Here is a 26,357-nt window from a genome sequence, read left to right as displayed (position 1 = left end):
GTCTCCAGTTGTTCCAAGGGCGATCAGAGGGGAAGAGAGCACTGAAGGCTGCTGGACTGGAGTTGAGGCATTAGAGATCAACCGGCCCAGTGATCAGGGGATAGTCTACTTGTGGCAGTGGGTGACAGGAGGGTGGAGAATGTGTATATTCTCATGGGCCCGGTGGTTCACTCATGGCCCAGTTGGCTCCGCTCTCACCACTGCCCGACTGCTCCACAGACAAACAGCTGAATATTACTGCCTCAGTGTGCTCAAGGGTGGCTGGGTCATTCGTTCACCCCGCTCGCTGCCGCCACCCACACTTGTCAGACCACAAGAGGTCCAGGGACCAGACATTCTGTGTGGGATTGAATGACCACAGGGCTCACTGGGCCATCCTATGCCGTCAGGATCAGTGCACGGAGGAGACCCAACCTCTGGGTCCCACTCTGCCCGAAATGGCAGTCGAACCCCCAAGCTCAGCTGTTCCCACCCAACAGGCATTCACCCCAGGCCGTTCAAGGGAGCAATTGGCTGTTCGCCCCGTACCAGGGGGCAAGTGTCTGGAAACAAGGCCGCACCGCATGTCAGTGAGCTCTGGTGACAGAGGGCCCCAAGTAAGAACTGCCATGGCCGGCCCTGGGCCACAGCGATGATGCACAGGGGTCCCTGGGCTGGTGAGCCACTGGGTCATAGGGCACAAGTACACCTCTGAAGGTGCCACGCTCTTGGAGTGAGGGAATGGAGGAAGCCACAGCCAAGACTCCGGCTGCCCAAGGAGACAGCCGATCCGCCCCATTTTAGGCCCCTCTTCGCCAGGGCCCCGCCTGATTGTCGGTCATTGGGGCTGCTGCTGCAGGCATACCAGGCACAGGAGATGCATCGGAGGGAGGCACCTCTCTTCCCAAACGCGGCAGCCCAGCACTCACCAAGTTACAGGAGGCTCAGCATCAGGCATTCCTCCACGCTTCAGCGGGCCCCCAGGATCACAGAGTGTGCACAGCTCGGCGTCCCGAACCCGGGACCACCACTCACCCGGGGGGGAGGGGAATCCAGACTATTGGATTCCCCATTGCTAGAGGTAGCAGCCGATCCCCATGCACTTCATCTGCTGCAGTCACGTCAGGCCCAGGAAATGCGACCAGGGTGGGCCACTCTCCTTGCACGCACCGCTGCCCGACCCTCACCAGGTCCCAGGAGGCTCGGTGGTAGGAGTACATCAAGGCATCCGCGGGTCCCCAGGACCACAGGGAGTGGCTCCCAACGTCCCCAGCCCGGGACCGCCACTTGTCCCTGGATGTAGGATCAGGAGGGGGGAGAACCAAGACCATTGGTCCCCCGCTGCTTGAAGTAGTAGCTGGTCCCCGTGCACTTCGCCGATCGGGCAGGCGTGCTCACTGCGGGTCAGGCTCATACACACAGTCAGGAGGCGCAGTTGGAGAAGGAAGGCCTGGTAGTGGGCCACACAGCAGTGCCCCTCACCTCCGGTCAAGTGTAATCGGCTCATCCCATGACTGCGCCCTCATCTATCGGGTAAGGCATTCCGTAAATGGCCCAGAACCGGGCACCGCCGAAGGGGCCCCAATCCACTGTGGGAACCCTCGCTCCGTCAGCTTCAATGTCTAGGTACAGGCCACAGTGGAGCTTCAAGGGGACGGGAGCCGCGATCAGAAGCCACCATCTTGAGTCCGGCATGGCCCGAAGGTCCGAGCATGGGGCTGATCACAGCGTCTGAGTTCACTTATACTTGGCTCCGGCTATGAACGCGGGATGTGGTGTGATGTTAGCGGTGGGCTGTCAGGATGAGCGATCGCCAATGGTGGTGGATTTGAAATGAATGACGGCGGAGTTCGAAGCACTTCAAGAGTGTGACCGCCATTTTGATGTTCCCAAGCCACGCCCCCGAAATTTCACTTTTTTAAAGGCAGGCAGTGGTCCCTGGGATCACTGCCTGACCTTAAAACATATTTTGTTACCCATTCACAGAGGGGAAGAGTTCCCCTGGAGACCCCTTCCCGTTTCTGAATTTTTTACCACCTACCTGAGGTAGGTGATAAATTGTGAGTGTTTTGCAACCGCAATTGCGGTCACAAAACATTTGTACATTGGTTTAGGAGTCGCTATTACGAAGGGACGCCCTTGGAACGCCCCTTCCTAATAGCGAGTCGCTAAACCTATTTTACAAGTCGCTAATTAATTAGCGAATCGCAAAATAGGTTTAGTACATTGGGCATACCTATTTTGCGGTCGCACAGGGGCTGAAATCCCCTTTGCAACTGCAAAATATGGTTATACATCTGGCCCTATGTGTTTGAGGGAGCATTTCACATAAATAAAATAGCACAAAAATACAGATACCACAGATAGTATCTGCTTGCGTTCTGGTGATTCAGGTCTTCCCATGAGCTTGCTCTAAATTTGTGCCTTGAACAGTGCATCATAATGCAACATAATAGCGTAATTTGGGGATTTTTACATAACAATTGTAACACAAATTTACTGAAATCACATGTGGTAATTTCGCCCAGGCCTCATTAAAACTCGAGCTCTCCATTCTTTCCTGAGGGCTAATGTAGAAATGTTTTAAAGTTTTACATTTTTGCGTATCATTAACAATGTGTAATATGCATTTTCATGCACAGAATTAAATCTGCGGACTGATATAATGTAATTGCCTTTTAAACACAATTTTCTGATGTTATAAGAGCGTTTTGTAAGGTGTTTGAGTTTTGCCTCATTTCTGTGCAGGTGCCATCTTGAACAAGATGGACGCTATTTCTGCCAGTCTCCCAAGCGTGTACATATCCTTTCCCCACAAGCTCGGCAGCACACAGTCACGCTGAAGTCATATTAGTTTATTTTTATTGCTGCATTGCTTTTTTCAAAATGAACTTTCCATGACGCAGATGCAACATTGTTATTTGTAACTACATCTTCCATTTGTACGCACTTGATCTATTCACTTGAAGAAAGTCTTATTTTGAATGTTTCATATTTTGTTCAAACATCTCCGGAAGACATTAGCATAAAGGATGCATAATATTCATGAAATGGGTTAGTGCTTAGGTGCAAAGGCATATGACATATATTTTCTATGTGCTCTGATTTGCTGAAGAAATAATTCATTTGCTCGCATCATGATGAATCTGCAGGACTGTTGATTTAATATGCAAGAATTGTGTATAAATACCCCTTGATTTAGGTGGTGATTCATAGATTTCTCTGAACTTTCCAATGCTGCCAGGGACACTGCCCTCTGTCCTAGAATATTTTTTGTCTTTAGCATTCTCTTTGTAACTTTGCATATGAGTGCCTTCATGGCCTTGACTCTTTACTGCTTCTTTTTGATTTCTGCAATAAAATCCTTCAACTTTTTATTGATCTAGAACTTTGTCTTTGAGCTAACCCCATTACCTAATGAGTTGTTGCTCTCTGCTGATTAGATGTTTAGGGAGGTGCATTATTGCAGGGACTCACTGCTTCATGAAATTGAGGTTTAACACTTTCTCCAATCAAGTAAATGTGGGAGTTTTAATTAGGTATGTTTTTGGGGTGTGGTTACAAATAAAGTAAAACGCTTCATAGGCAAGTCATGTAGGTATGATGATGTCGTTTTATTGAAAAAGATAAGTCCTAGTTCAAGGTTACCGGTGATATATCAATAGTCCATCAGGAGCGGCATCCTGCTGCTTAGTCCACTCTTTCCAACTGACCACTCACAGTCACTCCAATATTTCATGATCTCACACACACTGTCTGAGCAGCAGGGAATAAGGAAACTAGGGAACGAATGCATTACACCTAAATCAGAATACTATATCAGGATGTAACAGCAGAGGCCGTTTCTCTTCAGGGGAAGAAGAGCATTTCCCCACGAGGCGCCAGTGGGATAAATTAAGTCCTTTCCATGCCCAAAGACTAGTGGGCTCCCTGGCTGCTCCGTGGGGGCAGGGCGTTTAAAGGCAAGGGATGGCCAATCAGGTGGTGAGTGCTGACCACATCACCTGAGGTCCAGTGCGTATGTCAGGTTGGACAGCTCTCGGACTGAGTCCAATCTGAAATGTTTACTTCAGGGCTGGAGCCCAGCACTTTGTTTGAAAGTTCCAGGAACACAACACAGCCCCTGTGACCTCCTTTGGAGCATTGTGTTCACCTGCTCCGACCAATCACTGGTTTGCTGCCATGCAGTTTTTATTGGAAATACCATCACGTGACTAACGGGGGAAGTAATGAAAGCCCCGAAGCAGGCCCAGAGGTCTACGCTGAGTGGGAGTAGAAGGGGTGTCAGGACCGAAGATGTGACTCCTGTCCCCTGACTAATCTGCCTTCACTTGCAAAGGCATCCATGCCGCTGAATAATCATGTATTCCCTACCTTGGGCCACCATGCACTCAGAACAAACGAGTATCACTCCTTTTTTAGTTTAGTATGTAGCTCTATATATATTATTGTTGATATCACTATAGTAACCCATACGAGACTAAGCTTCAGTGTACAATTTACCTGGGACCCACTGAAGCCGGGCGGTGGATGGGGAAGAGGGGTAGGTGTAGGCTGGATTATCCGAAGGAGCAAATTTAAACAAAAGGCTAGTAAGATGTTGCAAGCACCCTACCATTGTGATAAGTGTAGTGATTGAAATCCTTATGGGGGCACTGAGTAGACTCAATGGAGAAGGGTTGACACGCTTTACCATGTCATATGTGACCACCCGCCACTGTGTATCAGCTGTCTAAATGTTGGTGTGTCAGTTTGCCCCCACGGTAACATAAGGCACCACTCCTGTTTCAGCACAGTCCATGATTGACTTTAACAAACTGAAGTTTGTTAGATTATTGGTTTACCTTTTAGTTAGCAATATATGGAAGATCAGTGCAACTGTACCTAGGCAGGGGATGAGCAGTCGCTTCCCTTCAATCCTTATTGCAAAAGTACCTTCTTGTGAACACCTTGGCCCTGATTAAGATGTTGGTCAGAGATCATTCTGACCGACATCACTGCAGATGGGGAACCCATCCACCTCAGGTCAGCAGTTCCAACACTGCAATTAGGATATGATTGCACATGGTGCAGTCGCAAACCTCCATTTTTCAATGGGAGCTTGTGCGGCAGGCAGAAACAGCCCGCAGCACAAGCTCCCATTAAAAAATTGAAGATTTTACACATCCTTGCCTGCACCGTGTTGCAGGCACCTAGTGGTGAAGGTGCCCCCTATGGCCACATGCAGAGGTACGGGGGGACAGGAGCCCTGCAACGGATCCCCAAAGACACTTTTGAACAGCAGTTCCATGTTCAAAATGCCGACATGGAATTGTTGTTGGAAAGTGCCATCATAATCCCGATGGCGGAAACGCCGTCCTTTAGGGATTATGGAGCCTTTCCGACAGGCTCAAGGAGCCCGTTGGAACCGATCTGGATTCCCCGGCCAGTTTAAACTCCAACCGCCATCATTGTAATATGATGGTCGGAGTTTAAAATTACAATGTCGGTCGGAAAGCCTCCAACCGTTGTTCGTATTCTTTCTGATCGACATTGTAATCAGGCCCCTTGTGTTATCATCTGTTATTCCCCCCTTGCATGTTTCTGTAACACAAGGCTTGCATCATCATTCTATTACAAATTCGGCATGTATATATGTGATACAAAATTGATTTTGTTTTCTTTTTTACGTTGTTGTACTGCATCTCTTTTCATTTGGGCTATTATTGCTTTGCATGTTTTTATCAATCGAATCCTATAATGATCAAATGTGTATCATTTTTTGCCCAGAAGCACTACATTAAATGTATCTCCAATAAATATTATGTTGACATAAGTTATCTCGAAGGAACCTCTTTGTCCTGTGTTGCTTTCCGCTCAGTCTCCTAGGGATACAGGACATTTTACACAAAGCTGTTTAAGATCGCAATGGTGCTAAACTGAAAGTGGGTGTGAGGAGGGGCATAAGTGCAGTGAGGGAGTGAAGCAGCGGGGGTGTGGCTTTGCGCAGACGGAGCATGGCGGCATTTGGGTGAGCGCTCCGCGGAAAGCTTTCAGGACCCGCGGTTCGAGCCTTCACTGATATTCACAAACAACGGTTTTGTACATCGGAAGGTGGTGGGCACACCTAGGAGATGCCATCGAGGCTCAGGAAGGTCGTTTCCCCTCAATATTCGCCGCAGTAAGTTCTTCACAGCTTTTTGCCGGTGACGGCCGCCATTTTGTTTCTGGTTTGCGCGATCTGCGCTTTTCATCACTGGGCTCATGAAACCTTCGTCCTCTGCAGAATACAACTCAAACATTCTTTTTCTGCCAATTACAACCCTGCATCTTGGCTCTTTGTGACATTTATGACCTTTTTTCTTCCTTTACAAATTCTCACCGAAGCTGTTGTATTACAGTCTCCCCGTGTCGGCCATTTTGTGACTCCTCAAAGCCCTGTTTCACTACTTTTCTTGCATCCATTTCTATGTTTTCAGTACACTTATTGTGGGTTTCTCCTCTTCCCTTGTTCAATTTGTTCTCCTTTGTTAGTAATATATTGAATGTCATTGAAAGTAGTTACATGGAATGTTAAGGGTGTTAGTTCTCCTATTAAGCGACAGAGAATCTTGTCCCACCTAGCTAAATTGAACATTGACTTGGCCTTCTTACAAGAAACTCATCTCTCAGATATAGAATCTGTTAAACTTAAAAGAGGTTGGGTGGGCGAGGTCTTTTATTCCGCTGGTGATGGTAAACGCAACGGAGTTGCGATCTTGTGTCGCAAGTCCCTTTCTTACACTGTTACATCCCAAGAATCTGATACTGAGGGCAGATGGGCTCATGTCAAACTGTTTTTAAAGGGTGTTCCTCTCTCTCTTCTTAACATTTATGCCCCCACTGGTGGAGATCCCATTTTTTGGCATACTCTATCCACCCACGTTACTAATTTTATAGATGACAACTTTATTTTAGCAGGGGATTGTAATCAACCCCTTGACCTCTTTCTGGACAGAAATTCCAAAGTTTCATTAGCTCCGAACAGGTCCCACAAGCTTTTTGTACAAGCCATCTCTCAACACAAACTCACTGATGCCTGGCGCCTCTGTAATCCGACGACGAAAGAATTTACCTTTCACTCACCCTCCCATCACTCCCTAGCGAGAATTGATTATATCTTCATCTCTTATAACATTGCCCAGACGATTTTGAATGCTGAAATAAGTCCTATCTTATTATCCGATCACGCCTCTGTTACTATTCATATTGATATTCTCCCCAAAATTGAAGGTCCTAGAAGATGGCGTTTTAATAACTCTCTTCTACTAGATGCTAACTTTACCACTTCTTTTTATACTTTTCTCACTGAGTTTTTTTTAGATCAATGACACCTCAACTATGCCTAAGCACATCATCTGGGATGCCTTTAAAGCCTCAGGAACAGACTTTATAATTAGATGTGTTGCTGCTAAACGTAAGGTTTCCCGGAGGTTTATGGAAGACCTTCTTAAAAAAATCAAGAGATTGGAACACTCTTACTACACATCGCTTTCTCAAGACAGTTTGACAGCCCTTGTGGGTGCTAAAATGCAATTTAACAAGAAATCTAAGGAAGATGCTTCCCTTTATTTACTAAAGTCAAGTGCCAAATTTTATGGGGGTAGGAATAAAGCTGAGAAGGTGTCAGCCAATTATTTGAAAGTTAAGCACAATAAGTTATATATTGAAGCTGTTTATGATGATAATGCTATTCTTAAACATAAAGATGCTGACATTTTAACCGAATTTTCCCTTTTTTACAAACGTCTTTACTCATCTGACACCCACCCTTCCCCCATTCTTTATCCTAATTTTTTCCAACATCCGCAAACCCCAACATTTTCCCCTTGATCTCACCCCACTAGAGTCGGATATCTCCCAACAAGAGCTACTCACTTCACTTCAACACCTAAAGAAAGATAAAGCCCCTGGTCCGGATGGTCTCACAGTTGAGTTTTATTTACACTTCTCAAAACTTCACATACCAAAATTACATTCCCTATTAGGCACCTTTCCCACTCAGGGTAAATCCTCTGGTTCCTTCTCCGACGCTCACATATGCCTCATTCATAAGGAAGGAAAGGATGCTAATTTTTGCAAAAATTACAGACCCATTTCATTAGTTAACATCGATTACAAGATTTTTGCTAAATCTCTCGCTACAAGACTGGATCTTCTATTACCTGACTTGCTGGGACCGGAACAATCAGGTTTTGTCAAGGGACGCTTTTTTACCGACAACGCCAGACTCTGGTTTAATGTCCTCTCAAAAGCACCGCACTTACAACACCCTCTTGCAGCGATTGCCTTAGATGCTGAGAAGGCTTTTGACATGGTCGAGTGGCCTTATCTTTTTGAGACCCTCAAATGGTTTGGCTTTGGCCCTAAATTTATTTCCCTAGTCTCCCTTCTTTACTCCAATCCACGTGCAGCAGTTTGTGCCAATGGCCTTGTTTCCTCCTTTTTCGACTTGGGTAGAGGTGTTCGTCAGGGTTGTCCTCTGTCCCCTTTCCTTTTTAATCTAGCCTTGGAACCTTTCCTCTCCACACTACGTCAACATCCCAGCATCCATGGCTTTCAAACTCCACATTTCAAACTGACATGTGTCATCCTCCACATTCCCACATCAAACTGGCTGCCTACGCTGACGATATTTTGCTTTTTGTATCAAATCCCTCTGATTCCATACCTGCCTTTTTATAAGTAGTACAAGAATACTCCTTAATTTCTGGCTATAAACTCAATGATGACAAATGCTAAATTCTGCCATTGACAAAATTTGCTTTCAAATCTGACTTTAGCGCTTCTAACTTTACCTGGAACTCCTCTCACATTAAATATTTAGGATTACACGTTACTCCCACAATATCAGGCACAGTTTCTCTCTGCCTAAACAAATGTATTCAGAAAATTTCAGACTTAAAGTCCAGGTGGCATCCTCTTTACCTTTCATGGTGGGGCCGCCTTGATACTGTCAAAATGATGCTGTCCCCTGTCATTATTTACACAATTTCCAACATTCCAGTCCCTATTCCCTTGAAATATTTCAAGAAAATTAACACTATTCTCTCCTCATTCCTTTGGAATGGTAAAAAGCCTCGAATGTCCCTCAAAAGACTAACCCGGCCTAAATCTGACGGCGGAGTTAATTTCCCAGATTTCCCGACCTATCAAAAGGCCTTTCTCCTACGACAACCTTCTTCCTGGTTACAAGACTCCGCTGACCCTTCTCCCCTTTGGGTCACGGTTGAATGAATCTCTCTCTCACCTTTCTCTTTTGCTGAATATCTTTCCTTTTCTCGCAAACCGTCTTCACTCTCCTCTCCCCTGCACAAATATACCGCCAAACTGCTCTTATCCTCCTCCTGTCAGCACTGCGGCTGACCTTCTCAATTCTACCATCTGGCATAATTCACATATTCTAATTAATAATAAGCCTTTTTATTGGAAATCATGGAGGCAAAAGGGATTAATATGAGTCTCCCAATTGTTCTCTGGCTCTGCTTCAATATCTTTCCTAACGCTTCGCCAGTCTTTTAGTTTGCCTGCCTCTTTTGCGGGCAAGTATCTTTTACTCAAAGATGCAATACTATCCACTTATACTCAACTCATGCACCCTTGTACTCCCCCCGCACCTCCGTCCTCCACTTCACAACTTCACTCTTTCTTACGTTCCACTTCTAAAGCCTCTGCCATCTACAAATACCTCCATACCACTCACTCCACTAGGCCCAAGACAAAAGTAGAAGAACAATGGGAAGATGATTTTGCCACGTCATGGTCACCGTCATTGTGGACCAAACTCTGGACCAAATTTCGCAAATCTTCTAGAGCTGCTTCCTTAACACAATCCCTATTTTTTATTTATAATAGGCTTCTCCTCACACCATCCGATCTCCTCAAAAGGTTTCCCACTACTCCAGATTCTTGTTGGTCCTGCTCCTCCCCTAATGCCACCCTATTTCACATGTTATTTTCCTGTCCTCCTGTTCATAATTTTTGGGTTCTAGTCTGGTCCCAAATTAATAAAATCTTTCACACTCGTATTACCATTTCACACACACATGTTTTTCTAGGTAGCCTTTCCCCTTGCTGGGAGGACGTCTCTTCTGACGTCCGTATTATTGATCTGTTGCTTGCTGTCGCTTTTCAGCAGATTACTGTCAAATGGAAATATTTTTCAAATATCTCATTTAAAGCATGATGGTATAATGTATGCCATAACCACAGACTTGACACTGCTTTTGTTTTTCCTCTTCACATGGCAACAAAACGTGAGCTCTTGTGGCTTCCAATTACATTGTACCTTGATGCCTGCGCCAAGCGCTCTTTCCATCCGCCGCCTGCTGAACAAGAAGTGTCCAAGCCTCCTTAAACACCCTAACTATTCCTTCTCTCTCTACCATCCCATTGTATCTCCTTATTATTGCATTGTTCCCCTTTATCATCATTGTACATTCTCTGTTTATTCATGAAACCCAATCTATGTTCTACTGATTTTTTATTGTTTTTGGATGCAATCTCTCACTTGGATGATACTTGATTTTTTCTTGACTTGTTTCTATTTTCTGTATTGACACCTCACTTTACCTTAAATAAAATTTCTCTTGAACTTAAAGGGAGTGAAGCAGCTGTAAAAAAGTGGACCCATCCTGCAAAGATTAGTTTGCCTATCGCTCATAGCCTAATTTTACGTATATGTCACTAGGTAGCCCCCTCAGATGTTGTGGGGGCTGCTGTAGGGTCATGTGGCAGTCAAATGGAGGAATGACTGAACCGAGGCCCCCTAGGTTGGTGCAGGATTTATATATTTATTATTTTTTTATTTTACAGAGTTTATATAACGCGAACCTGACCCGAATCGGGTATCAGAGCACTTTACATAGCACCAGTTGTATTAAATGAGGACACATTCATTTTTCTTTGTTGCATTTTGTTAGGCACGGGGAGATTAAGTGATTTGCCCAGAATCACAGGATGTTCAGCCTCATTGCCGAGACTCAAACCCAGTTCCCCAGATTCAAAGTCGACAGCCCTGGCCGTTAGGCCAACTCCTCTCCTATTTACCCCAGTGCTTTCAAGGGCATGTGTTATACCAATGCGGTGTGGATGGGCTGCATATAAAGGAAGAATGTAGCTGGGACAACAACTAAGGAAGAAGGTGTCTGCAATGAAGGGTCATTGGCGATGATGGGGTAAGGACCCAAGCCAATGATGGAGAGTGGACCTTTAGGGAATGAAGAGGAGAGGGTCTTTTGGGGAGCACACCTGTATGGGTGCAGTTCTGCTGGCAGGTGGACAGGTGTGGGGCATCGCGTGTGGACTTCACGAGGACTACGTTTTTTCTTAAATTAATTTTATATTGTCCACTTTTTTCCACTCTTTTTTTTGGAGTTCAATGTAAACCATGTTTTTATTCTTACCTTCAACCTTTTTCCACATATAGTTATCATTTCCATATTTATTTTTAATCCTCGATTGTTGTATAATTAATGCCCTGATTCTGCTTCATTAATAGCCCCCTCCTCCCCCCAGCACGGTACAATTTTGAATTCTAAGCAGGAAGAGTTAGAGATAAGATTCCTGAACCCGTCTAACATACATCATCAACTTCAGGAATACACTTCTTAATGTACGTGTAATATTTGAGCTTTATTAAACAAAAATATGCAGATTTAGAATATGGTCGATGCATCACGGTTCTTGTTGTCTTCTTTTGTAACCCATCAAAACACCCGTTTTCAAGACTCCGACCTCTTTCATTGACCAACACAACCCACTGAAATTACAGGTTCACCCCTTACTCTCAATGTGAAGAATTCCATTTCAAAACAATTTACTAAAAAAGAGAGAACGAATAACACAGTTAACGCCTTGAACAATGAAAGTGAAATGTCGATTTCGCAGAAGGGAAATTCTATTTACTAGTTGAACTTCTTGAAGGTTATCTGGATAAGTGTTGTGTCAACATATCGTTTGAAATTCATTTCAAATTAAATATGGCTTAAGTGAGAACACCGCTAAGTGCGCAGCAGCACAGGCACAGTCCCTTATGTAATATTTTGCTTCACCAAGAAAGTTATTCTCATCGAGTTAATTTTGCATGACATATTGAGTTTCTGCATCAAGTATCATGAGGCTGGAAAAGAATTAAACTGTTCTTGATCTACAGCAAGCCTGCTCACGGGTGTACTCCTAAAGTGTCCCCTTGCAGCTGCGGAAGGTTTCTTCTAAGAGTCTGCCCACAGAGGTCTTTTATCAAACACCTCTATTCCGGGAAAGCAGGCGGGAAGCCATTCTGTAATGTTGCTGTGTCTCCCTTCAGATGTGGACGGAAGAAGCAGGGAGGATGCTGAGGGAAAGTAAGCAGTATCTGTGCCTCGTGTAGTGTTTTTTAAATAATGCCATGTTTCAGTTTTTATTGTTGACTGTTCAATTATTTAAAATCATTACAGTAAAAATAAAATAAAATGCTAAAAAAATAAAATGAAATAAAGCAAATAAAAAAAAAAGTTGGATCCCCCATATTTTACCCTACCCTACCCAAATAATGCCATGTGAACACAGTAGTGGCACTAACACCACAATTAACCCCTTCGCTGTGGCGGCTATTCCACCGCAGCGCTAAGGGGGTGGGGTGGCCACGCGGCGGTTCCGTGCTTGTGACGGAACTGCTCTGTCACGGCTCGCGGGTGAGCTGTGCTTGTGACGGAACGGTTCCGTCACGGCCCGACTGTTCTTTAGAACGTTAGCGCAGGCGCGGAATTTGTGAAGCGCAGGCGCGGCGGCAGGGCCGTGACGAAACAGTTCCGTCACCAGCACAGCCCACCCGTGGCTAGTGATGGAACGGTTCTGTCACGAGCATGGAAGAGGTTAACAGAATCCTGCCAGAAGAGAGCATTTCAGATGAAGCAGCTTTGGTCTTGTAGAGGACAAGAAAGTGCTACCCAAATACCAGTATCACATAATGTGTTGATTTTGTTATTGACGATTTTTTTAGCGCTCAATACACATTGGGACTCATATTTTTCCTGGTTGTATGTTGTTACAACGCATTCCGTTGCAACGCATGCCTTTTCCACGCATGCGTTACAACGGAATGCTTTTTCAACGCATAACCTTTACCACGAATATTCCTTTACCATGCATACCTTTACAACGATTTTCGTTGTAAATGTATGCATGGTAAGGGCATACTATTGCTAAAGGTTATACCCCTCCCCTGTACCCTTACGTGACTCCCCAGCCCCAATCCTTCTTATATTTACACTAGCCCTTAACCCTCAATCCTTTTATATATATTTTTTTTATAATACTAAAACTCCCCTTTACCTCTTCATGTCGTCTCCTCTCCATCTTCCGTGGTGACGTCATACATCGTAAAGTAGAACCGGAAGTTTCTTTCCATTTCCTCTCAAACGACGCCGATTGCCTGCACTTCTCGACGCGATTTCAGGTGAGTTTTTTTTTGGGGGGGGGAAACCCCCCATAAGCCCACTTTTTCCCCCTCGTTTTTTTATTTTGGGGATGGGAGACCCCCCAAGCCCCCTTTTTCTAATTTTACCCTTTACCACACATGCCTTTCCTACATTATTCATAGTTAAGGAATGCCTGGTAAAGGCTTTCGTGGTAACCACGCATCTGTTGTAACGCATGCGTGGTTAAGGCTTTCGTGGAAACGGCTGTGTTGTAGTGGCCGTTTCCCATTTTTCATAGGATTGTGTTGACCTTGCGTCACACAGGGTGACACTGCAATGTCAATTCTTAAATCAGATTAGCCAAGCCACATGCCACCTTGCCTGGTCCTGTCTTGATTGGTAAATCGGGAGTAACGCAAGGCAGTGCAAGTCGCTACCTTGCGTTGTTCCTTTTGGGAAGGCGTTGCATTAGTGGCTAGTAGGTGTTCCCACACATCCTCCCATTTATTATGGCACATTCCCAGAGTTACCAAGACAGGAACACCTGGGAATGCATCAGAATGCTATGCTTTCCTGATAGGGGTGCAAGAAGGAGAAATATCTTTATTTCTCCTCAGTTTTTTTCTTCTTCCTAACATTACTGCATGCGGTCGCAGAGTTAGAAAGAGAAAACAGCCTCTAAGTATTTCTTTTGTGCAGAAAGGTGTGCAGGATTGTTTTGTGTAGCTTCCTGAAATGATAGAAATGAAAAGGAGTTTTATAACGCGCAAACTTAGCCCCAAAGGGCATCAAGGCGCAAATCTATCCTGCCCGCAACACAAGCAGCCTTGCACCGTGATGCAAGGCTGCCTGCATTGAACAGCAGCGATCATTGAACCATGATCTAATAGTACTAGGTGGATACAGAATAGATATAAAAAACATATAAGAGATAGAGCAAAGAGCAGCCACGAGAAAGGTAGACACTGGCTGAGAACCAATACACATAGGATTAGTGAGTTACCAGCCAGTCCATCACAGACCGAGGGTCATTGCAGCTCAACTTTTACCTGCCCGAGTCCCGAAGCCAGTAAGCTACGACCCTTATGTATGTATTGTTTCTGCTCTCCCTCTTGAAATGTCTCATTCTCCTTTCACTGGTCATTTGTTTGCCACCAATACTTCATTCAACAATAAATGTCATGGCCCAAAGAGTTTCTTGGGAACCTGCTGTCATCCAATGCTGTCAACTAGAACTGTCAGTGTCACCCCAAAATATATGTGACCACATCAAAGTCCATTCACTCCAATGCCACTATATAGTAGACATCACCTCTGCTACACCTCATTGACATGCTTTGAGGTGTACTTTAAGCAGAACTTAAACACCACCATATCAACCTGACATCTATAACAACCCTAACATTATTCACAGTCTTACATTAAAGTTACCTCAGTTTTGCCCTGCTGCTAAGCTGATTCCTATTCTTAAACTACTTGTGTTTCAATTAATCAAACAAAACGTATCTTTAAACAAACCTTAATGCCAATCCTAACGGCTAATGAAATATTATTCAATTTAATGCAATTCTATTACCCTAATGCTAACCCTAAGTCTATTCTTAAATAGTTTTTTATTTTAATTACATTAAACTTAAAGTAACCTTAACCTCACCCAACCCTAATCTTAAAATTGAATTTAAATTAAGTTAGTATACCTCAAAGAATTATGCAAATCAAATGAAGTTCAAATAAAATGAAATGCTATTGAACAAATTGAAATGAAATTAAACTAGTATACCTCAAAGACGCAGTGAAATTAAATGAAGATCAAACAAAATTGAATGTTACTGAACTAACCTTTATGATGGAATGTCATTCTTGTTTTTAATGTTTATGATGTAATGCATCCGATGTAGTAGCACTCTGAGGTACTGGTACTCCCGTTATAGTTCCAATCCCATGCCACTTCCATCCAGCATGAATCGCTCCATAACAAAAACATGCATTGCATTTGCTGTTAGTTTCAAATGAGCCTTGTTCCACCTTTAAACACAGACGGTTTGATTCTGAGTTTTCTCTGTGTGATGTGGCTATCTTGTACAGTGACAAATGCAAAAGCAACAATTGATGGACAGAATGCAGAACAATGTTATACATTCACCCCAGTACAGAGATCTGGGCCTAAATCCATCGTTTTTTTTGCACTCCACACCACCCTAGTTCAGACATGGCCATATGCAAATCAGCCTTGACCCTGTGCCTAATGGGAACAGTCCAGCCCGAACTGCCAAGCCATGTCTTTCCTGGACTGGAATCAAGCATCCTAGGACCGGTTTCTTGCTATCAGCCATCTTCAGCCCGGCTTGCTTGAATCCAGTGGTGTGGAGAGCCTGGGACTCACGTCTGAGCATACCCATCCCACTCTTCTGTAAATATCATGTACAGGGATACATTCATTTCAGAATCACATTCTATAAAGCAAACTACAAATATCAGAATTCAATGAAAGAAACTTGACAAGATATGTTCCTTTCCTGCCTTAGTTCAACATTAGAGCATGTATTTGTTTTTGCTGTGGTTGTAAATATAAATCTTGCCATTCACATGTCAGAGCAGCAGCCCCACATTGGTAGGTTTTCAACAGGAGGTATGCAGGAAGTATAGAGCCTAGAAAATTCCAACACAGATCAGACAATGGAAGGCAAATCAATGGCTCTATCTTCTCAGAGTGCGGGAGGCCGGGAAAAGGCTTGTGCTCTCTGAACTGAGGGAGTTTGTGTTATTGGGTCTGTGCTGACTTCCACCCAGGACAATCCTTTTATTTATTTTACAAGGATTCTTTGGATAAAGCATTGGCAGGGCAGTGTTTCAAACTTGGTGCATTTTGGAACTCTGGGGTTCTTCATCTTTTCTGAAAGTAAGGACAGAACTGAAAAAAAAGCTTCTCCAGAGTAAACCAGGTGGACCCAGTTGTGTATATGTTTACCTGGCACTACCATCTTCTGCTCCAACACATCACTTCCACCCTCAATGGCATCTAGTTGAGCAAGAATGAAGACAACTTTTGTCTGAATCTGATCAGGAATAAAGTAGTCATTCGTAGTTTGGTGGAGAGGCAAAAATCAGCATTGCTCCCAACCTATCAAGCTAACAGCGCCCTTTATCTACATTGAGAAAAGGGAAATGCTGAAAGACCGGTCTGCCACTTTGCTTCATGTCACAGTGATTCTCACCCCTTCTGATTTAGGGTGGAGCAACCGGCAATTGGTCTTTTATTACCTAAGACGGCTGTTCAAGGCATGGTGGTCCCTGCCATGGAAGCTGCTCAAAATCCACCACTCACAGGGGAAAAAATCCATTCACATTTGGGGCATTGCTTTTTTGTTTCCTAAAAACAAACTCCCCCATTGGCTGGCTGTTTTTAAAAAACAGAAACCTTTGCTGGGTGGGTGCATTACACATGACACCTGCCTAGCAAATAATTGGTGCTTTCAATGAAGCCAACACAGCACTGCCTCCTCAAATCTAAATCAACTGCTCAAATGACTGAGTTGAGCAACTCCTTGTAGCCATGGTTGTTACTTTTCCAATCCACATGCTAGAAATATTTTTCTGGAACTGTGTTTCCTTAAGTCATTTTTTGGCTTGACGTAAGCAGCATTTTACTAGTCCATTGGACTAAGTAAGTAAGTATGCAGCCAATAGACAAAGATTTGAGAGACAACTAAGAGTGTCATTGAGAATTTTCAATCAAGATGTTCTCCACCTAAAATCCTAACATTCCATATTTCCTTAACTCCTTCCTTTATGTTAACTGGCCATGAAATGTAGGGGTGACATAGAGAAGGTAAAAATGATCTGGGAGATCGTGCATATACAGTAGGTAAAAAAACACAGAATTTCCTAGTGAGTTTTATGTGACAGGGTCCAACCAATAAACATATTATATGATTTATAGTAGATACTCTATTTTGAATCAGGCCTTAAAATTGGATCATTTATTCAAAATGAATATATTCAGAGACAATACCTCATTCATGTGGGGTAGGGCGGAGACATGAATTGTATTGCAAAACCAATACCTTCATCTTCCCAATCAGGGGACATCAGAGTTCAGGATTGGCTATCAGTAGCGGCCCGTGGAAAGAGTGGTGCGGGGTGGTGTGGCGGGTGAAGGTCAGGGTGGTGGGGAAGTAAAATACGGCATATGGCCGAAGGGAAACAAGTAACTATATAAATAAATAAAACAAACTACATTGTGCGCGCTGCAATGCCGACAGCGTTGCAGAGCGCCCAATGAAATTTGTTTTATTTATATAGTTACTTATCTCCCTTGGGCCATATGCCGTATTTTACTACCCCCTCACCGTGCCCCTCCCCCGCCCTGCACTACTCTCAACATGGACCGCTACTGTTGGCTATGCACTGCTTCCTCTACGGGCCACTACTGTTGGCTATGGACTTACTACTATTGAAATGATGTGTCTCAAAACTACCACCCTGTTTGTGCATGGAGCTGAAGATTGTCTAAGGAAGAAAATAATGTTAATACCAAAGGAGAGATGACTAGACTAGACTTTCACCCTAAAAACAACACCAACAAAGTGCTTTGAAAGATGCATGGCGACCCTTTAAGCCTTTAAAATTAGATAAAACATGCAAAAGAATTTGCAGTAATAGTAGCAATAATTATTGAAAAGGAGGGGATATTGACTTCAAGGGTGGAGACAGGACCTGTGACTGTGTTCAAATGAAGGCACAGAAATGAGTAGCAAGCGTAGCAGAAATCCTGGGTCCCAATTAAGGAAAGAGGCAAAATAATCGAGGGTGGAGGTTGGGGAGGGGATGGGCAAAAGGAACATGTACACCAGCAGCTGTGAGAGTCAACAGGAACAGTTCAGAGAAGTCTATATGAATATTGTATGGAGATAAAGCTGGCAGGTTTCTGCTGTGTGTTTAGAGTAGAACAAATGAAGCTGCCTAGAGATACAGGGCAGGAGCAGGGTGGGGGAGACACAGCCTGTGTCTAAGATCATGACCACTCTCAATGGGGATAGAGCAATATGGGATTAAAACTCTGAGCCCCTCAAATACATGGGTTCTGCAGAAGAAGCACTGGGTCAGCTTCTCCTTTCTCTGTGTTGAACAACTGAGAGCATCATTTCTGGCCACACGCTGCACAAAGTATTAGAAATAGAAAAGGGTCTGCCAGGGGATGAGAGCCTGTACCACCTGACTGCGGCTCCATGCTGAAGCATCCATGCCTTGTGCATAAAGAGGATCAGTAAGTCACAATGTATTAACCCCTTCCATGCTCATGACGTGCTCGTCATGCAGCACAGTGCTCGTGTGCTCATGACGAGCTGAGCTCTTCATGACCACACCCGTTTTTATTGCTGTCCAGCACAGCAGGGGAAAGTCTCTGGCAGTGATGCGGTTAAAAAATTGATGGATGGTAAATACAAGTACGGTAACTTCGGTCAAACTTTAAACATATTTGAGTTTATTCAAAATTAAAATCGCAAAGAGGGAAATTGTATTTGCAAAAAAACAAAATGTAATGACCTCAAGCTCATGGGAGTTTTTTCTCATGGTGTGAGGTTATTTAAATGGCGGTAAGAGGGAGTAAAACCTGGCATTGGACTGCACACTCTAAATTGGGTGGGCGGTCGAATGGCTAAAACTCTGACAGCTATTACTCCATCAGGCCATCGGAGGAGCATGTCAGGGGTGAAAGAAGTAGTGTCCGTGGCTGACATGCTGAAGGTCTTCTGGTCTCAAATTAGGCGGACAAACCTTCAGTTTGGCAGAGAGGGTTCTCTGTCTCTGTTGCAATTCTGTATCAGCACCTTTGTTTACCAGTGAAGGTAAAGCCCTCTCAGGGGTCGTAACGGAGGCCCTGCAGCCCCTGCTGTGTGTGTTTTGGAGGGAGCCCCCTCTACCTGTAAGCCATGCCATTGCGTGCCCTTGCAGAATGCATGTAATGGCATGGAATAAGAAATAGTTAAACACTTGGGAAAGCCGCTGTGCTTTACCGAGCAAGCCCCTGCAGTATAGGGAGGCCTACCTGTTCACGGGGCCCCATTGAGGCCATTCTACAGGGGCGCCCCATCATTTTGCTTTATGCCACTGAAGCCTCTCATAGACCGTGCTTAATTTGGGCTAGTAGGGGCCACCAGCATTTACTTTTGGGGATCAGCACTTATTTTTCTGCATCAGACATTTACACAGGGCAAAAAAGGCAAAATCACACAAAGTGGAAAGATGGAGGAAGAAAAAGACAGAAAACCCACCATAAAGGGTGAAAGCAGGAACCTGCAAGAGAGAGGTAAAGAGACAGTGTCTGGTAGTCGATTAAAGATGCACGAGCAGTGCTTAATTTGACCCAGTGGTTGCCAGTGGTGGCCACCGGCACTCATTTTTGGGGACCAGCACTTTTTTTTCCACATCAGACGTTAACCAAGACTGAGAGAAGGAAAACACACAAAGTGGAAAGAAGGAGGAAGAGAAACAGAACAACCGGCACAAAGAAAGAAAGCAGGAAGCTGCGAGAATGGGCAAAAGGGGCAGGGAGTGTCTAGGAGTGGATTAAAGAGGCCTAAGAGAATTTAAGTTATGCAGCTTGGTATTTGATGCAATATTTAATTGCACCGACAGCAGGCTTCCGATGACTGTTATCGGCACCAGCACTCATTCTTTTACAAATAAAGCACTGTGTGGTGGATTTCGGGCTGCTGGCCTTGGCATTCAGGTTGCAGGCATTCAGTTGCACCAGCAATGGGTCTGAGCAGAGCCCTGGGCCCCGGCACGCATCCTTTTACAACTTAAGCACTGCATAGGAACAACCACCATTAAAAGAACAGTATCGCAAAAAATAAAGGGGCATATGTACAAGCCCCTATCTCCACCACAACGTCACTATTACTGATGTTGTGGTGGCAATAGGGGCTGCGCCTTATTTACAAGGGTGCACTAAGCCCCCTTTTACGCTATGTTAGTGTGAAAGGGGTGGGCAGTGGGTGTTGCGGTGGGCATTCCACCGCAACAACCATCCATGTTGACGCTGCCCCCTATGTACAAGGGTGGCAGATATAGGAGGCAGCACCAACATTAAGACTGGGAAAATCCTGGTCTTCAGTTGGCGAAATGAGGGAATATTAATTATTTCTCCTTGTTTTTGCATTTTCTATGTATGCTGCCTTGTGCATAAATAATAAACACATAAACAATCCTCCCCTGCACACAGACACCCTGGCGCAAGGGTGCCTGCATTGTTGCTAAGTTGCTAAACTTAGCCCCATCACAGGGGAAAATGCAAGGCTGCCCCACATCCTTGTAAATATGATGCAGACTTGCGTTTCAGAAGTGGCGGAGAGAGGCGTGAAGCCAGGAAGACTAACACCTCTCTCTGCCCCTTCATTGTACATATGGCCCAAAGTTTGGTTTGTATTTGCTCATTTTCATATCTAGAGTTCCAACAAGGTGACGTAAGAGGGACAGTTTGATGAAGCCATTGGATTTGATTCTTCAAGAGGCAGCGTCGGTACTGTGCCTGCGCAGCTCATCAGCGCACGCGCGGGTCTGCTGGGAATGGCATTGTCCCTTTAAACACATGGGCCGAACAGCTTGTCTCCTTCAGAGGAGATGACAAACTCCTTTTAAGATGACGAGCGGAGCATCAAGAACAATTAGACGAGATGGTAATGAAAGCCCCACTGGACGCATTTCACTGACGCGTTCCCATCAGAAACCTGTGAAATCCCTAATTATTCCCTGTGCAGCGCCCGTGGAAACGGAATGCTACGCACTGCTCCCGGCCTACACAATGTGAAAGGGCCAATTAATGCTCAGTTAAAGTATGAAGGTGGTATTTATATAATGCACTAAATTTCAGAAACTTCTGCCAGTGAAATCTTTTATTACACGCTCACTTCTTGCTCAGGAGCCCCCTCTCTCCTTTCACACCCCAGGATCCTAAGTTTCACTCTGCACTGCATTCTCATGCATTGAAAGGGTTAAAGTCAGGGCACAAATCCTAAAAAAAGAAGTGTGGGGGGGCGCTGTCACCGGAAGTGATGTCACGACAGGAAGTGATGTCACAAAGGGTGGCTCCGATCTCGTCCCAGAGAGGCCAAAGAGTGAAGTCCAGCTGTTTGGCAGGGGGGATGGCGTCCACCCTGTAAAATAAGTGGGGGGACGCCGTCCACCCGCGTGGCACCCCGACTTGAGCCCTGGTTAAAGTGGTGGTCGGACAGTCACTACGGAGGTTCCTGCACTCTGGAACTTACCCATTGCAGCCGACCAGTGCTTAGTTTGTGGAAGAAAGAGTCCTGATGGCTGAAGCTCTGCTCAGATGCCGGTGGTCAGTGTAATTAAACATTGTTGCGCCGAAGACCAAGGTTGGTAGTCTTTAATTCACTCCCAGGCACTCCTGTCCCTTTTTTTTTTAGCTCTTGTAGGTTTTTGCTTTCTCCCTTTGTGGAGGTTTTGCTACCTTTCCCTTTCTCCTTTGTTTCCGATCTGTGTGTTTTTCCCCTTTACACTTGGTAAATATGTGCTGTGGTAAAATAAGTGCCGGTCCCCAAAAATAAGAGCCAGTGCCCCCCACCAGTAACCACAGGCTCAAATTAAGCACTGCAGCAGACCATGAATCACCTAGTACAGAAAAGCTGCAAGAAAACTTGGTGGCATATTTACAAGCCCCTCTCGCCATAGGAACGTCACTTTTATCAACTTTCCTGTGGCGATAGGGGCTTTGCCTTATTTACAAGGCAGCATTGGCTTAACGCTGCTTTGTGAATAAGGAACCCTTTCACACTATACTCAGAGTGAAAGGGTTGAGCAATAGGTATTGCGGTGGGCTTTCCGCCGAAATACCCGTTGATTTTGCAGCTGCCCTATATTTACAAGTGTTGCCTTAAATATGGGCAGCGCCAAAATTATGGTCTTAAACAGGCAAAACAAGGAGAAATAAAGCATTTGCAAAGTTACAAATCACATCATTAATTGTTCATATGCAGGAAGGGTGCAAGGGTGCCTTTGTTGGCACTAGGCAACTAAATTTAGCGACAGAGCAGGGAGAAACGCAGGGCTGCACCGTATTGTTGTAAATATGGTGAAGCCCTGCGTTTTTACAATGACGGAGCACGGTGTAAGCCTTCTTAGTTTACCACAGCGCTACGCCACTTTAGTTTACTTGGCCAACAGGAATGCCAAATGATGAAGGGCGGTTCTGAGTGGTGACTGATGGATATCCTGTGAGTGATCACTGGTATCCACCAATGTTCTCTATCACTGTTAGATGAGTTGACACCGTTCTATTAGTTTAATGAACCACACATAGACCGTATAGACCCTCTGACACTCTTATGTTTTTCTATATATTCTCCACTCCTGAATTTTCCCGTATAAAACAGGCACTGACACCGTGGGCTCTCGTTTCAGGAACAAGTTTTATTCGGCCAAATGAAAAAGTTGACGCGTTTCGACGGCTATACCGTCTTGTTCACAACAAAGAATTTGAGTAAGTGAAAGTGCTTTTAAACTCTACTCAGTGCTCATTGGTCTGTGTGGCGGCATCAGTGTTGTCATAGTGACCATTTCCTCATGGCCACTGAAAAGTTACAACGTTGCATGTAACATACATTTCGCTCTACACAATATATTTACTTTGGCACTTTGCAAATAAATTAAATTTAACTGTATTTGATGACAATTCAAAATTCATTGTATCACCGCAGAGTTATACATCATTTGTGGGTCGGCACTTGTGATTAATTGCAAAATGCTGATTTTATAATTAACTTTGTTTTGATGTGACATTATTTACAATATTAATATGTTTTCCTTTTTTTAATCATGTATATACATTTTAAAATACATTTTGCTTGCATTTGGTTTGCGGTAAGGAGCGATCATAAGTATAGGGTCTAGTGCCCTTATTTACAAATCTGACACTCTAGTGGTGCTAATCCCTTCTTAACCTGCAGCAAATTTCAGATTGCTCTTAAATACAGCTCATGTGGGCAAATATCCATAGCAATCTGAATTTAGGTGCGTCAATTTATTGAAACTGTCTCACCTCTAGCAAAATGTTAATTACATTTGGTATCATGACAATAGTAATTACATATTTTCACTATGAAATGCCTCTTATCTTGTCTTGTGCCTACTCATGTAAACTCTACTCTGATACTTTCAGCATTTGCTAAAAAGTAATAGTGAAGCTAATTTACTCTTCTTTAGCGGAAGAGTGGGTTCCAAGTTTGCATGGGCTGCTACTTGTACTGTTATCTGAATTGTGGACTATAAATGCACACTAAGGGCCTCATCTGCGTTCAATCCCTGACGGGCGGGGCCTTTGTGTCCAATGGGATAATGTATTGAGATTCTAGTCTTCGGAGGGCCAACTGTCTATTCCCCCCTCTGATGTTCTTCTTAACATGGTCAATTACAAAGTATTTAATACTCTCTGCTCTACCTCCATGTTCAGCGTTGACGTGCCTTGCCACTGGATATGAAGGGTCATTATTTGTAACTGCCCTAAGGTGCTGTAATATCCTTATGTGGGCAGGATGGATACTACTACCCACGTACTTTTTGTTACAGTAGTTAAGACACTACTTAAAGAATACGAAAAACTTCGTAAACAAGATATATATATATATGGGCAGCCCACATAGCCAGTTCATGTAAAGGCATGCTGGAGATCTTAATCCAGTTAGCTTGGAGTGATCGTGACAAAGTGGTCAAAGAAATTGAAGAATTGGAATCTGTCATAGCACAGAATACTGACAAAGAAGAGCAAGAAGCGTTAAGGGCTAACATGAAGAAGAGACTTCAAAAATATGAAACGAAAATCAAACAACGGAAACAAGAAAAGTTTGATCGAGACGAGCGGGACTACGCTATGGGAAGGGTTCTGACTTTTTCTAAAAAATATGACCAGCCACGCAAGGAGGTGGCAAGAAAAAGACAAATGCCCAAATCCAACGTCGAAACCAGAGTGGAAACATCAGACTCTGACGTGAATGCCAGTGAACTGTCAGGCGAAGAAACATCTGGCGTGGCATCTACATCTGAGGCAGTGGCCCAACAGACCCCTTTTCAACAGGAGTTCACGGTCATCCAAGAGAGTTGGCTAAGGGATGGCAAGAACAAGCCACCAGAAGAGGCCGACAAACCCGACGGGGAGGTTGGAAAGGAAAAGGGAAGAGGCAGAGGTACCAACCAGACCAAACCTACCGCCAGGGTCACCAGGAGCCAGAGAAGAGGAAGATGGTGAGTTCATCAGAGCAACTCACCATCGTTAACCTTTCTGAAAGACACCTTACGCCAACCGAAGAGTCCGTGTTAAAGCTAGGACTCACTTTTTGTCCGAATAAAAACATGGAGTATACGCAAACGCGTATTGACTTGTACAAATTTATTCGGAAAGTCAAACTTCATAAGTTTCATAAAAGTAAGCCCACAGCGAAGGAAGTTCAACAATTGAGATTGAATCGTAAAGAAACGGACTTCCTCACAGTTAATGACCTGACAGCTTGTGAAGTATTACACAATCTGAGAAGAGAAGGCGACATGGAAGCCAACCTGGTTGATAATACACTCACACAAAGACTGGCCAATGTTGACATAGATCAAGTTGCACCGAAGAGTGACTTTAAACTGGCCTCCAAATTTGTCCCCCAATTACCAGTGGATCCTATTGACGTCTTTTCTGATGTGGTCATCAGGGATCTGATGACTTTAAGAAATACCCAAAGTAACCAGAAGACGCAATTCAATACCACTAAGGAGCAACAACATGCCATCAATTTACTTATGGAGGACAAGACCATTGTATGCAAACCCTCAGATAAGGGAGGCAACATTGTGATTATGTCAAGGCCAAAATATGTTGCAGAAGCCATGCGCCAACTGGAGGATACTTCTTGTTATGCTGTGATCAAAAAACAAGAATATTTTGACAGCATTAACGGTCTTCATACCTTACTGAAGAAGTGGTATGACAAACAAATGCTAAACCTGGAGGAATATCTGTTTCTTAAAACTACGAATCCTGTATTACCTTGTTTCTACCACCTACCCAAGGTTCACAAGGACATCAATGAACCTCCAGGTAGACCCATCATTTCGTCCATAGGAGGATTGACTGAAAATCTGTCAAAATTCTTGGACCACCACTTGTTTAATTTTGTACTGTCCCTCAGATCATACATCAGAGACACTACTGATTTCATTGAAAAGGTGGAACAGTTGAAATGGCAATCATCTTATATCTTGATCACCTTGGACATAACAAGTTTATATACTTGCATTGACCACGAACAGGGGTTACAGGCAGTAGAATACTTCCTTAGCAAAAAAGAACTCAAATATGCAATGCATAATAAGATGCTTTTGGAATTTATTTCGTTCTGCCTGCATAACAACATCTTTCTCTTCCAGGACACTATGTATCGCCAACTCTCTGGTACGGCCATGGGTTCCTGCTTCGCCCCCAGCTACGCGAATCTTTTCGTCGGCTGGTGGGGGGAGCAGGTAGCCTGGGCCCCCAGACTGGCCACTTGGAACACCAAGGTGGTCACCTGGAGCAGATACATAGATGATCTGTTCCTGGTGTGGAATGGTACGGTTGAGGAAGCTAACCAATTTATCCAACTGCTCAATGAAAATGATTACCATCTTAGATTTACCAGTGAAATCAGTAGGGACAGGGTCAACTATCTAGACCTAGAAGTTAGTGTGAGTGAAGGACGTATCTGCACGCAACTTTACCGCAAGCCAACGGCCGGCAACAGCGTTTTACACACTTCTAGCGGCCATCCCCGTAAACTGATTAACAACATCCCGTACGGGGAGTTTTTGCGGTTAAAGCGTAATTGCAGCCATGACACTTACTTCGAGAAAGCAGCTGGTGAATGTTTGGAACGATTTCTAACAAGAGGTTACAGCTTTTCCCTTTTGCAAGACACC

This window comes from Lissotriton vulgaris, chromosome 5, assembly GCF_964263255.1.
Source record: "Lissotriton vulgaris chromosome 5, aLisVul1.2, whole genome shotgun sequence".
NCBI classification, from domain to species: domain Eukaryota; kingdom Metazoa; phylum Chordata; class Amphibia; order Caudata; family Salamandridae; genus Lissotriton; species Lissotriton vulgaris.
The sequence above is the reverse complement of the archived record's forward strand: the minus strand, read 5'-3'. Positions refer to the sequence as shown.